This window comes from Poecilia mexicana, unplaced genomic scaffold (genome assembly GCF_051168715.1).
Source record: "Poecilia mexicana isolate PSO_F unplaced genomic scaffold, ASM5116871v1 scaffold_2, whole genome shotgun sequence".
Lineage (NCBI taxonomy): Eukaryota > Metazoa > Chordata > Actinopteri > Cyprinodontiformes > Poeciliidae > Poecilia > Poecilia mexicana.
Window position 1 is genome coordinate 13,179,023 of NW_028263371.1, and position 14,905 is coordinate 13,193,927.

Here is a 14,905-nt window from a genome sequence, read left to right on the forward strand (position 1 = left end):
GATGGAGGTAAATCTCTTGCATTTTTGTTCAAACCTTATGGTAGAAATACGGCAGATTTCATAAAAGTAACATTTACTTGAGAAAACCGGGGTTTTATCTAAAAGTTGCTCGTGTCATGGAGCCACAGAAAGAAATCCACACTTTGAACTTTTTCCAAAACTTCTTGAGTATATCCCTCGCTGCTATTGTGATGCGTGGAACCAAATTGTAAGATAAATGTAAAAAAAAAATGTATCATTCACTTAGTGCTAACATTGCTAACTAGGTTAATTTGGAGCTGTTTCAGAGAATGTAAAAATAGAAATGCAACATAATGTATCAGACGTGTCTTACAGATTACGGCCGCTAGATGGAGACATTACAGCAGGATCGGTGGGGGGAACACTTCCGGTTCTGTCAGAGCGCGCCGTATTTCATATGTGACATTGCAGAAGAGATAACTCATTTTTGTCACTACAGCCCGTGCAGTCATGGAGGGGAACTGTAATAAATGATGGAGGATTAAGTCGAGACGCCTGTGGTGCCATGTAAAGGTAGGCGGTGACCCGTTACTTCCAGGTTTATCCAACTCGGAAAGCGCTCAGGAAAGATAAAGTGTCTTTTAAGTTTTCCAAACAGGGGAACAGTTTCCTCTCCTGTCGCAGTCACAGTCGACAAGATCTTCAGTGGGAAATAAAATCTACTAAACAAAGAAAAGTCACAATAATCTCAGTGTGATATAATCTGAAATGCACAACGTAATCTCACTGCTTTTATGACTGCAGCTGGTTCCGTTCTGCTGCAAAACGTTTTTACACATTGATAGAGCAGCATTAACCATAACAATAACTGTTATTTAGATTGTGAATCATAAAAGAACAGCTTTCAAGTCCTACTTTCTGTGCATTGACATTTTCTACTCTTTAGAATAACGCCATAATAAACTGATTCACAGGTGAATAACCAGTAATTAATAACTATCTGCTTGAAGACATGCAGCTTATTGCTTCCAACTGAAGGTTGAAAACAGAAATCCCTTAATAAGAGTAATGGGTCCCTTTTTCTACATCGTCTACAACAGTCTGTCATGTTCAATAAAAATAATATGTATTCCTTTTGAAAAATAACTCATAACCAATATTAAACATGCTGTTTGCTAAAGCCACATTTCTGCATCAAAATGTTTTTCTTATTATTTGTATTGTATTGGGCTGATGTCATATTTGCATTTTAAATCAGATGGTTTTTATTAGCTGTAAGCAAAAAATTAACAGAAATAAAGGAATGCAAATGTCAGCCTGTGTAAATAGTGAACTGAGTTGAATAAATTAACTATTTTCAAATTTATTTACTTTTTTTTTCTTTGTTTGAATGGGTCTGTATTTCACACGGGCCACATTTCTGTGAAGGAGAATTTCTGACCCACTGAACCAGGCATGCACTTCTATTTTTAAGCGCAGACGAGCTCATCGTATTTATATGCACATTCTCAGGGTTGTCTGGGCGCTAGTAAACAAGATCTTTGTGGTTTATGACCATTACAAATAATTTATTCCCATGCGATTTATTTTTTTTCTTTCCTTTTTATCAATTTATTTTATTTTCCCATTACCCACGATACACAGCAACAATATAATGCGGGGGGGAAAAGAAGAGAAAAGGGGAAGTGCTGCAGGTACGTGGGTGAACAGCTCAAAATGATTTCTTCACTCATGAGTTTGTTATCTTTTTAATCCTTGCAGTTTCATAAAGTGAATTTTCTATATAATAATTTGCTCTTAGGCATGAATTCAGCCTGTTTCTCCTTTTGACTCTGTGCATGCTCTGCACATGTCCCCATGTGCCCTTTTACCTTTTTTTTTTTTTTTTTTTTTAGCAAGCTGCTGGTCAGGCTGGGATATGTGTGTGCATGTGTGTGTGTGCATGCGTGCATGTGTGTGTGTCAGTGATCAGCAGGAGCAGCACCATGGCACACTCCTAAAGAAAAGGCAGGGGGATGGAAGGGGCTGAATGACGTTTGGCCTGGCAGCTGGGAGCTGCTCCACGCCATTGTTCCCCTCTGACCCCCTGACCTGGCACTCGCCCCGATGACACTCACACACTTTCACACACCTGCAGATAGGCAGACACATGACCTCGCATGCACACACACATGCACGCAGAAGGATGCACAAGCATATACGTAAACCTGGATCTGTGCTGAAGTACACTGGAGACACATATGCACTCTGTGTTCAATAGGCCAGGCCTGCAGGGGGCGGGGGGTGACGATCTATCATGACTTAATAAGAAAGCTGTGAGCTTAAGTGTGTGTGAGGCTGATGTATTATATGTAAAATAGAGAAAATCTGGCAATAAAATGACAAAAAAACAGATTTTATTACTTTCCATAACTATAAAGAGACATTGAAGTCTCTTTATGACAAAAAAATAGATTTTACTTAGTTTTATTGTATGTAATTGTTCTGCTGAAAACTGTTTTTTCTCGCTTGGAGGACATAATGCAGACAAGAGATGTTATCAACCCAGCTGAGAGAATAAATAATTACGATTTTACTTTCCCAACTATATGTGTGGAACTTGCTGCGTTTAGAAAATATCTGCCTTTTTAAACCTTAACCAGGTTGATTTGGTGCCTAGCTGCAGTTAGAGGAATCTGAAAGGAAATGAAGTAGCTACCAAACATAGGATGAGGCACAAGAGAAATTAGCTTTAGACAGCATGTACAAAATACTGAAGCTGGAGCTAGAGTATAAATCAATTTGATCAATTAATCGAATTTTCTTTATATTACGTTTTTGGAAAATGTGATACGTTCCTGTAGTTCAGAGAGTGTCAGCTCACCAAGGGCCTACCATCTTGTTTTGCTGCTTGTGTGTATTAAAATATATATTTACATTTGATGTGCTGAGCCTACACATGGCCTCGCGCGCTGCTGTGGCGCCAGGTCTGAGTATTTATGACTCATCAGCGCCGATCGCCTGCGTCACTTTTCTCTCAAACAGGACGGCTCGGAAGGTCTTGTAGAGCAAGTTATCAAATCTGCCTGAACCGGAAGTAAATTCAGAAATCAGATTAAGTTATGAACGGAGAGTTGAGTACTTGAGAAAAAAATTACTTTTAGGAGCGGTTTTACTAATGCATTTTACTTTCGTCAAGTAATAATAAAGTATTGATAAAGTATTTCTGGATAATCTACCTGCTGTGAGCAACTTCAGAAAATCAAGAATAAACATGTTTAGCCAAAAACAAAAATGCACCAGATACATTAAGGTGACAATTCTTGTTTAATGTTCTGATGTTAGTTTGTATCTGCTGAGATATTTTTAATACATTTTATATGGAAAAAAAACCTTAATTTTTTTATAATTATGTTATTCATTCATATTGTGTTTTTGTTTTTGTTTTTTTTCATTTTTGCATGAAACCTCACACTTTGTGCCTGTCTGATGGCAACATTTTTAAATAATATTTTAAATTTATGGAACTTCAGCCTTAGCATTAAACACGAGGGTCAAACTCCATTCTTCTGCATCTTCACTGTCCTGCAACCTTTCACTGTGTCTGTCCTGCAGGACATCTGTCCCAGAAGGTTAAAATGTCTCCTTGCCAGGCCATCGTGCTCTTGCAGGACTCTTGGCCCCTGAGGGCCAGAGTTTTACACTCCTGGTACAAAGAATCAGAACAGAGAATTCAGGGCAAGTGAGTGCACATTCGAGTGAGTTGCTTCTTTTCACTACTTCAGGTGATATTTATTTGTTAAATTTGGATTTAAATACATGTAAAACCTTGCAGTGATGTGAGGTCGGTAGCTTCCTTTGACCGTCTCAAAGAACAACACTTTGCTTCTTGCATGTTTCAGCCACCTTAATTTGGACATTTCTGCTTCCAGTATAACATTTTACACTAAATATTTGATGTTGTAAAACATGAACAATTGTCTCTGTGATCTTGGGTTGGAGATATTTTTTTCTCCCATTTCCTGTCCTGATAAATAAGACGAGATAACAACGGCTCTTTTACTTTGAAGGCTTCCTAGCGAGTTGCCGTGGAGGTTTAATTGGTCTGAGTTATGTGGTAAATCCCAGCAATGTGTCTTTCTTTGTGTAGACGCTGAGGCACTCCATCTCCATTACACCAAACACAAGCCTGTAAGAAACAGCAGGTGGTGTGTGTGCGTGTGTGTGCGTGTGTTTGTATGTTTTCATGCTACCTCCTTAAGTGACCCCGAGGCCACCGGCCCTAAAGCCAAACTTTTGTCCCTTCAAAGTCCTAAGTGACCCCTTTCCATCCCCCTCTACACACACACACACACACACCCTCCTGTGGTCTGGTTGGTTTAGTTTCCCTCTTCATAGGTAGGAGCATGTGTAGAGGCTGTTAGTATAGTGTTTTGTGACGTGTGTGTGTGTGGCTGACACCAGCTGGACTGCCTCTTGGTCTCCCTGTGTCCAGCCCTCAGGCCTTGTTAAGGGGCCGGTCTAATCCCTGCTGATCGGCTCCGTGTTTATCCAGTGGGCTGAAAGAAGGTCTGCTGCATCTCCTGACGTTTCCTTTATGGATTCACTGAGGGTTCATTTTATCATCAGGTGTTTGTTCTTAGCCACTGGATAAAGTGTTAGACTTATGAACTGAGGCGCAGGTCGCTGTGGTTTGATACGTGACTTGTCTGCTTTCGTTGTAAGATACCAAACGACCGACCCGTAACGCAAAGATAGGATGGTTTAGCGATTCGTTTCAGAAACTATTTTTATTTCAGAGATCAATGTTTCTATTCAAAAGGTCCAGAGATTTGATTCAAACGATGTGACTGTGTGAACAAAGAGGATTCATTTACACCAACTTTATAAACTCGATCTTGTACATTAAACAAAAATAAGATTGTGCATCTAATTCTTTAACTTAAGCTATTAATATAAGGTCAGCTTAGCTGCCTGGCCTCATTTTAAATAACAATTTTTAAAAAATCAAAGAATTATTCAAGATAAATATGGTGGCCAAGTGGACGTGTAATGCAATGTGTAGTTTACTCGCAAATTGGAGCGGTAAAGACGTACAACTTGAACGCATTTTAAAATCTATTTTTGAACCAGTTCATAATTTGAAAATGCGACTCTCTATAGAATCTGATTTTTTTTTCTGCACCTGTACTGTACCGCACCGTTCAGTTGTAGATCCACAGGACAATGGTACTGCACCGTTAGAGTGCAGACACTCGCATCACACAATACAGTCCAATGATTGGGTCACGTTTGTCGTCGCAATAGTATGACGCAACACCATTGGCAATGAGAATCTTATACAACAGACCTGCAGGGAGAGCATCGATCAGAAAGGAAACCACAAAACCAAAGGTATTCAACAGTATATGTTGAAAAAAAAAAACTACCAACAGAACTGCTATTAGATTTGTACTCAACAATTTGTACAAAGAAAGTCTCTAGATTTACCACAAGCTGTAGTGGACTTAGCAAACGTATCAGACGTTGTTGTGGTCAGATGAGAAACAAATTTGAGTTTCCGGCCCACATGCAAGAGCAACACCCAGAATTCACTGCCTCCCAGTAACATGGTGAAATCCCTAAACTCTGCAGGAGAAACCTGGATAAAAACCTGTCGACTTGGGACCAGGCCAGAAATTCAGCTCACAGCACGATAATTATCCTAATCATACAGCATGAGATACAGTGGAGTCATTTGTATCAGAGTATATTCATATCTAAGAATGGCCCAGTCAAAGTCCAGACCTAAATCTCTTTGGGAATCTGTGTCGAACCACAAAATTGAGGTCTACAGATGCTAAAGGAGAAATTGCAGCAAAAGACAGAGGGGTTCAACACGCCTTTCTGATTTTCTCTTCTAGGAAAAGATGAAACCAATTAATTACTTTTCCTTCCATTTCAGAGTTATGCTCTACTTTGTGTTGGTCCAACACGTACAACCCTAATGTAATATATTAAAGTTTGTGGTTGTGGTTGTAATGCATGTAAACATCGACTGGGATGTTGAAACAGCTCTGGGAATGCAAATCCAATTTGTAGGTGAGAGGAATATCAAAGCTCTTCCTCACAAGATACTTGCCATAAATCTGAAAGACGTAGGCTGTGGCCAGGAGGGAAAAGGCAAGGAGATGGCAAGCCAGCGAGCTTGAAAATTTGTTCGAGACAACTCTCTGTGCTGAACATGCTTGACGGTAACCTTTATATTTGATCAACAGTTTGGACGGGACTAAAAGAAATGTATTTTCTGGGTTAAAAAAGACAAAGACACAAAATAAAAAAGAAGTACGTGTAAAGAAGTTCGAATTGATATTTTGTTAATAACAAACTGCATAGTTACACGTTCACCTGGAAATTGTTTCCATTCAGAACCAATGAATCTAGTAAAAGGTTAAAACTTGAGTTTCCTACATGAGGTTCGACATCATTACAGACACAGTTTAAAGGTTTTATGTATAAATAAGTTAAATATTTTTCAAATCTATCTGGCGCAGACGTAGACGAACAACGTTGGAGTTTAGGTGACGCAGAAAAACAATACCAGGTAGTTTTTTTCCATCTGCCTCGCCGCCATGTTTGCTCCTACTTATCCAGCGTAAACAGCAGCGAGCTCTGCACTGGCCTCCACAGGCCTGGTAAGGTGCAGGCAGGCGGCTGAGAGCGGGACACCTGTTCATCCTGCGACTACAAGCAGATGGTCCACATGTCTCCTGCTCCCCAAGGGGAAAACCTGTCAGCTGAGCCCCAATTAGGGAGAGAGAAGAGCTGGGGGTGGTGGTGGAGGATGTGAGGCTCTGCAGGAAATTACCCTGATTGGGAAATGATGTGAGAAAGACATGACTTTAGAGAAATGGTTTAGTTTGTTGCTGATTTTCTCTTTCGGTTTTATGTGTGCACCCAACTCTACGAGCTGGTTTCAGAACACTTCAGATTTTTCCATCATCTGGAAAATAATGGCTTGAAGTTACTGAAAGAAATGCAAGAGAAAGTGCCGGAGAGTTGCTGGACTTTTCTTTGGAGACAAACAAATTCTCTGGACCAAAACAATTCCCGTCACAAAAAAATAAAATACTGAACCACCGTGGCCTGGAAGGTAAAGACATTTTACTGAGTTAAAGTTTATTAAAGCTGGACTATGTAGCTTTTATAGAAAAAAATATGTTTTGTTTTTACATATTTCTTAAAACTTTCACTATGTTGTGACAGTACAAGACAGATAATTTATGAGGGGGAAAAATGAGCTCCTCTGTCTTCTCCCCATCATCTGAACAAATACATTCATCAGAAACAACCAATCAGAGCTAGGATTCACAAGCTCACAAGCTCCCCCTTTCTCTCTGCTAAATTACAGCTTGTTCTGCATAGCCACCAATGACGGTGGATAAACAGCTTTTCTTTAACAATAAATGGCTTCGTTGCGGTTAGCACATTTAGCAGCGTGTACACGAGCATGACTGACAGCGCTAAGGCCCTCCTCCTGGCTCTGACTGGTTGTTTTTGACAGAGAGCGGAGCATTTCTGCAGTGTTCATTTGAATACCAAGCAAATAAAATTAATATGAAAACCAAATCTAGGACCAATGAATGCCTAAACATCATATGCAGAAATAAATGCGTAAATTTAACAAACTTCTCTAAATTTGCACCTTTTTTTCCTATCAGTTATACCCAATGCTTCGCCGTGCTGCAGCTGTGTTTGTTAAGGCAGAAGCAGGTCTAGCCACTTGATGCGGTTAAACAGATTTGCATAGTAAACCTTCTGGCATTCACCGTGAAAACTTTTGAGTGCTCCGCCACAAGGAAGAATAAATAAATAATATAAACACTCCTGTGTGTAACCTGGAGCTACATGTAACTGACTGATTTGCATAACCTGGCGGGGAACACTTGGCTGCTATTTTTGAGCTGAAAATTGCTCCACAACAATACGCCGAGTGAGTCTGCGGTTTGGTTTTAGAACGCAGGGACAATGACAGAGGGCGTGTGAGGAAAGCCGAGGAAGGAAAATGTCATAAGGGGAAATGAAAAATGTTGAGCAGCTTGTAGGTGTTGTTGGTGCTCGTGTGATCGTTTTGTGAAAATGAGAGGTGAAGCAGCTCAAAGCGAAAGGAGTAAAATAACTGGGACGCAATAAAAGAAACATGTAGAGTTTAATGTTAAAAATGATCACGGTTGCTGTAGTAAAAACGTATTAATGACTTAACTGGGCATGTCTGTAAGCGCTTTACCTGCAGGCCACAATCTGCAAAGAGATCAGGACGCCAGAAAAGAAGCTCCAGCAGGTCCAGCCCAGACCTGCTGGCTGAGTCAGAGTTTTACACTGCAGGCAAAACGGTAAAGATAATTTGCCAAATCTAAATTAGAAGAAGAAGAAAAAAAAAGTTGCAAGCTGAAATCCTGTGATTTCAGCTTGGCTGTTTGCTCTGCATGTAGAAGATGTTAGGAAATGTTTGTAGTATGAAACTTTTATGAAAATATATATATATTTACATATTTGTTATACCAGTCACTGTGTTGTTACAGTGTGTTATGAGACACATAATCATGAAAAAAAAAACATTTAAAAAGTGAGCTCCTCTTACTTCTCCCAGTTCTAACTGGAAACAGGAGGCGGGTCATAGCACTGTCAGTCACCACCGTGTATGTGCTGCTCACAAGGTGTCAGTCTTATCAAATACATAAAAAGATTTTTTACACACTGCAGCTTTAAGAAAAGAAAAATTACATCTTAAATTCAATATTACATGAGACTGATGATGCAGAAAAATGGTCAGCTGGAACCAACATAAAATGTGAAAAAGAATAACTTGTTTTTCCCCACTCACATTAAATTACAGTTATTTCTGTTTTAGGTTAGCTGTGCTTGCTAAAATTACAGGGAAAAAGGTTTTGTTAGCATAGAATTATTTCATAAAAATTGTCTTCTTAATTAATTTCTAAAAATATTTTCAGTGTTATTTTTTTCCAGTGTTGACAGAAACTGATATGTCACCGAGAGCAAATATAGTCAGATATTGAAACTAGTCTAACTTGACAGATTAAAGGTGCAATGTGGAGAATATTCTGACATCTAGTGGTGAAGCTGAATACTGCAACCAAAGCAAAAATAAACGTTAGATAACATTGATGTACTGAGAACATAGACAATGAAAATATGATTTACACTTTAGCCCAATCTGACTTTACTTCTTTTCTTAAAATGTATAGCGTATTGTCTTTTTCTTTATCAAGCTGTACACATTTTATGCATAAATAACTAAACAACTCTTTCCGTTTTATGCCTCAAGTAGTTCCAGCGCTTTTACCATTTCCTTCCAATGAACACAAACTCACATCCTAGCATCCAGTTTGGAATCAAACACCTTTAGTCTAATTTGTGTCATTATCTTAGTCGACCCCGTCCCACAGACAAAGGGGTTGGAGGCAGCAGCCGTCCCCACTGGGCCAGGTGTTCCACAGAGCTCTGAACTGGGTCCTCCGTATTTTGTTTTGTTTTTTAACTCATGCTTTCTGCTGTGTACATGCGTCTTTGATGCCTCTAAATATGGTGAGTCTCTGTGCAGCTGCCCGCTGAGGGCTCTCCATTGCACCCTCCTCCCCACCATTGTCAAACTCACACCCTCTCGTCCATTCATGGCTTGAGCCGGCGGACAGGCTGCTAATGTGTGTGTGTGTGTTTTAGCATTTTTCACCATGTAAGACCCATTTTTCCAACAAATACTACACTGTATGTATTGGAAATACAAGAAGAAGTGCTGTTTTTCGGGTTAAGGGTTAGGTTTAGGACTAAGGTTTCAATTGAGTTTTAGGGTTAGGCCTGTATTGGTAATGGTTATATTTAATGTAATGGGCCGTAGAAATGAATGGTAGTTAATGCAAAGTCCATGTAATGATAGAAAGACATGGTGTGTGTGTGTGTGTGTGTGTGTGTGTGTGTTTGTGAGGTTAAAATAGGGGAGGGCAGCAAAGGGGTGGAGCTATTTTACCATATCTTAGTGGTCTCTTTTTATTGGTAGATGGATGGGGGATGTTTGGAGAGTGTTGAGAGGAAGCTTTGCTCAAGTCAGGGAGTGAGAGATGTTAGCTAGTTGTCAGATAAGCTGCCTTGGTTCGGGGAGACGGAGCAGCCTCAGTGCAGGGAGGGGATGGTAGACGAGTTACACTCCATCTGTTGTCAGTCACATTGATAAACCTGCAGCTTCGGGACATTTTGCACTGAGTTTCCTGATCAAAAAGGAGAATGTAAAAGGTTGACCTCGACTTCATCTTCTCAGGTGGATCCTGTTGCAATTTTCTCCTTGTTTTTAAACAAAAAAAAAAAAAGGGAAATTGTCAATAACTTTGCATACTGGGCTTATTTCACCACCAACAATTCTGGGAAATCCCCGTCTTTAGACTGTCGGCCTTGCTCCTGAACTGCCCAAAGGTTGCGTTTCGTGACAGAACTTTTCTCCAGTTTGGTTTTGGATCTGAGCGGTAAGTTTGTTTTTCCATTTTTCTTTTGCCTTGATTTACCTCAAGTTTTTGCATGATTTGTTGCAGGTTGCAGCATTTTTACCAATGCGCAAACTGAAACCTCCCTGTATTATAGGTACCTTCCACTGCGTGTCACAAATGTGTGTCTATATTTAGTGATATATGGCGTTTACTAGATGTGTGACCGGTTTTCTATAATTCAAGTCCTTGAAATTGTTGAGAGTTGCATTTAGCTGTGTACTTTATTTCTTTTTGATAGTTTTACTGCATTTGTACAGTTTTCACAGAGCTTGTTCCTGCTCTAAATCTGAAATTAGTTTTTCTCTGCTATCAGATTCTACTTTATTGATCCCAAAAGGTAATTTAATGTTGTAACTCAAAATTAATTCAAGATTCTTCAAAGAGTTAAATTTTGTCACCTTCCTAAAATAATGGACCAAGTCTTTTTTTGTTGTTGTTGCCAAAAGTGATTCCCAACCGCCTTTAAATCAGATGACTTAGAAGTTTTAGAATTTTTTTTTTTTGTCAAAAGTGTTTGGGTATTTTTTAGCCTAAATCTGATTACTTAGAGGAATTTATTTATTTAATTTTTGCCTCAATCAGATGGCCTGCGAGGGGATCACTTTTGAGGATGTTATATTAGGAAGGTGACAATATAACTAATACATTTTGTAAAACTTATTTCAAACAAGGAGAACTTTGAAGTAGTGATGATCAGTGATTTTATTTATTTTATTTGACATCTGTGATTGTGGTTTGAGTTAGAAGAGCAGAGGCAAAATCAGTCAGCAAAACGCAGTGGAGAAAAATCAGGACTTACCCCTAATCCCCCCCCCACTCCCCGCCTCCACCTCAGAGGCAACAGAACAGACAGACAGTGGTGATATGTATCATGGAAGATGAATCTGCGCACCACCAGTTGCGGGAAAGAGGCAAAGGTGGGTAGAAAAGGAGAAGGAGGAGGATGATTTTAGGGAGGTCCCTTGTGGCTTCAGTAGGCATCTGTTCCCCCCCCCAAGCCCATATACCCCCTCTCTTTTGCCCCCATGGCCCCTCCATCCAGCCGGTCCCTGACGTGGCGAACCGGCTCACGGCCGGGTTTAGCCGGCAAATGGCAGCCGGGTGGCGCTGGGCCCTGAGGGAGCGGTCAGGGTCTGATCTCAGGGGAGCTCATCCACCCTGCAAACCCCCCCAGTGAGGCCTAACCCCAGACCATCGCAGACACGGAGCAGCATGCAGGGCATCGGCAGCGCAGGCAGGGAGGAGGCTGCAGCATCTGCTCACTGCGGAGAAACGTAGAGAGAATTTGGTCAGAAAAGCTGCATTTTCTCTATCGTCACTTTCCTAAAATAACGGCCTAAAAGGGATTTTGGTAAAATAAAATAAATCGCCACTTCTTTTGGTAAATAAAAAAAAAAGAATTAGACTATTATTTTAGGAAGGTGATGATATGTTTGTGCTGTAATATTTTATTTCAGACCTTAATTCATGTCCCAGCAAGTCAATAAAAACAACATACTAATAATAATTAGCTAGTTAGTGTCGCTCTACATTCCACTGCTTCAACCAATCAAGGCTAAAAACAACAATAAATCAATAAATACATTTTTTTAAATAAATTGAAATTCCTTAATAATAAAGAGATTACCAGGTATCATTATCATAATCATTTTCTTATGGTTATGACTGTGAGCAAGGATTTTTCTAATCAGATTCTTTGAAGGTTCCATAAGTTAATTATGTCTGACTAATAAAAACCCGTAAAAAGTTTGACTCAAATCCATTAATATAATGCAACGCAACACGGTTCTACTAGATTTTTTTATTGATCTGTCGGACATTGAGAGTTCAGCACAGAAAGGTTAACTTTCTAGGTCTGTTATGAAAACGAGAACCCTATTAAATATGGAAAGTTCCTAATTTGAGAGTCTGATTTTATTCTCTGATAGTATAAACAGGTTTATACTATCAGAGAATAAACAGGTTTATACTATCAGAGAATAAACAGGTTTATACTATCGAATTTCCTGTATCAAGACAAATAGTTGATTGTTTTCCAACAAAAGGCGCTTACTAAAAGCTCCTCCTTTAGAGCTTTAGCAAAATGTGAATCAAAACATTGTCTTTACACACACACACACACACACACACACACACACACATATATATATATATATATATATATATATATATATATATATATATATATATATATATATATAATTTAATGTAAATAGAAATATTAATTTCCAGAATTTTTAAATTGAGGAACCATAAGAATTGTTTGTTGTCTTGGTTACGTTAGTTTCACGTTCACAGTCACAGGATTTTTTTCAAGTTTTCATTTTTTGCTGATTCCTCAAAGATCCTATCTGCAGCTGATGCTGGTGTGTCTGCTGCATCACCAGCCGTGTTTTGCATGTATTTATGTGTGTGTGTGTGTGTGTGCGTGTGTTTTTTTGGTTTTTTTTTGGGAGGGTGGTGGGGGGTGATCAGGTTTAAAGGCCGCCTCCCCCCACCGCCACCTCCGTCTGTGCATGCTGCACCGGCCCGAGAGAACAATACTGCCGTCACAGGGGGACAGATTGGGTGGCAGCTGCATTGTTGAAGGACGGCAAGCCAGACACACTTCTTCCCCCCCTTCCCCACCCAACACACACAGGCCCACTCTCGCTCCTTCCCTTTGTACTCCTTTTGTTGTCGGTGGTCTAAATTATTCCGGCTCTCTTGTGGCATTCAGGGTGACAAACAGCGGCACAGCAGATTAGACGTCGGGGTCGGGACACGAGGAGGCCCCCGCTTTCCGGTGCCTTAGTCTGCAATTTTAGATATTACTCATGAGAGCTCAAATGGAACCACAGGCACACTTTCTGATCTTTTGAATTAGTTTGTAGGGGTTGGCAGGTAGAGAGAATGTGATACGTTTATATGACTTACAGCAAAATAACGACACAATTTAGATTTTTTTTTTAAGTGAGTAACTTTACTGTTGTCGGGTTTGTTGCCGAGTCTTCAACCACGCAGCTTCCATGTTACTACAAGAAGGCTACTGAGTGTACACGGTTTAGATGCTCTGTGCCAGCACTCCACATTCCCTCTTTATAAAACGGTAGGGAGCAGATTGGAAAGATTTGCAAAAGTAAAAATAAAAGGTAAGTTTGATTGATAAATCCTTAGTTTTGGCTATTGTGTTGCAGAGTTGTTGGCTGTTTTATATTAAAGGAACATCACTTGAAGTCAGAGTTCCGACTTCCTGTTCATGGAGCTCCGAGTTTAATTCCGAATATGCAGTGAAAGTTGCAAATAGGAACTATTGACTCTCCTTAAAGTTTGCATGGATAGAATGCTGTCGCCTCCATCAATGTCGATTTGCGGGGTGTAACGGGGATGTTGTTCAGTCGAGAAAATGGCAGCAAACGCTCTCATTCAAAAATGTAAACATTTCATATTTGTAAATATGACCTTGTGTGTCACTTTCAGAGGTTTTGTATTGATGAACAACTTTGTAAAACTGATGGTGTGTCATTCAGGAACGTTTGCTTGTTGCTCAACAGAAAAACTGCTTTGTACAAACATGATTTTATGTTGACAAAGCCTTAGATTTGACTAAGTTTAGTTTGAAGGCGTGGTGGATTCGGTTTGCACTTTGATGCAAGAATTCCCACACTCTTCACCAAGAAGAATAATTTGTGGAGTCAGATTTGGAAACTTGGAGGTCTTCAAGCAGCCCCAAGTCAAACTCCAAGATGGTTGTTTGACGTAATAGCATGGTGGTAAAAGGTTGCAGGTTTATAATCTGTTTTTTTTTTTTTTTTAACTTCTCAAGCTCTTTTCTCAAGAAACTAACTGCAAACATAATCTGTGAAGCTGAAATTAGTTTTAAAAATAAAATAATTCTTGCTTGGATAAAAGGTTTAATTTTGTTATGGTGCATTTATACTTGGTAGTGAAAATTTGTGAGTTCCTAATTGGAAATACAATATTAATATTATCCGAAGTCTAAATTCCCACTTGGAAAGGCAGAAGTCTTCGAGCCCCATATCCAATATGGCTGCCCGGCTCGCGTGTGTAAAAGTTGCAGATCGCTGCCTCAAGTGCTAACCTGCCCGCGCCTGATGGAGGATGCCTGGTGCTCAGCAGCAGCCAATCAGAGGAGAGCGACGTCAGGGAGGAGGGGAAGAAGCGGGGAGAGTCGGAAGCCTGACGGATGGCAGCAAAGGTGTGATTTTTGGCTCCCAGGTGGCGATTTTCAATCAAACAGCTGAGTAATCAGACTGAAAAAGGACCTAAAAACCCAACTCACCTGTACGCCAAGAGGAAATGAGAAACGGTTTTTATTCTATGCCGAAAAAACACAAAACAAAAACACTGTTTTTGTACTGGCTACGTATTTAGATTACCGCTAAGTTTCTGTTTTTAACATTCAAGTAAAAGCGAGGAGCCGGATCTGA

At 39.9% G+C, this 14,905-nt stretch overlaps 1 protein-coding gene across 1 annotated transcript in view; it reads left to right on the forward strand.

Annotated features, from left to right (window-relative positions):
• The first annotated feature begins 130 nt into the window (after positions 1–130).
• LOC106928726 (putative ribonuclease ZC3H12C) overlaps positions 131–14,905 on the forward strand; it is a 33,799-nt gene continuing 19,024 nt past the window's right edge. The window contains exon 1 of the mRNA XM_088011121.1: positions 131–534. The gene's annotated coding sequence lies outside the window, so the exon portion shown is untranslated. The remainder of the gene's footprint in view (positions 535–14,905) is intronic.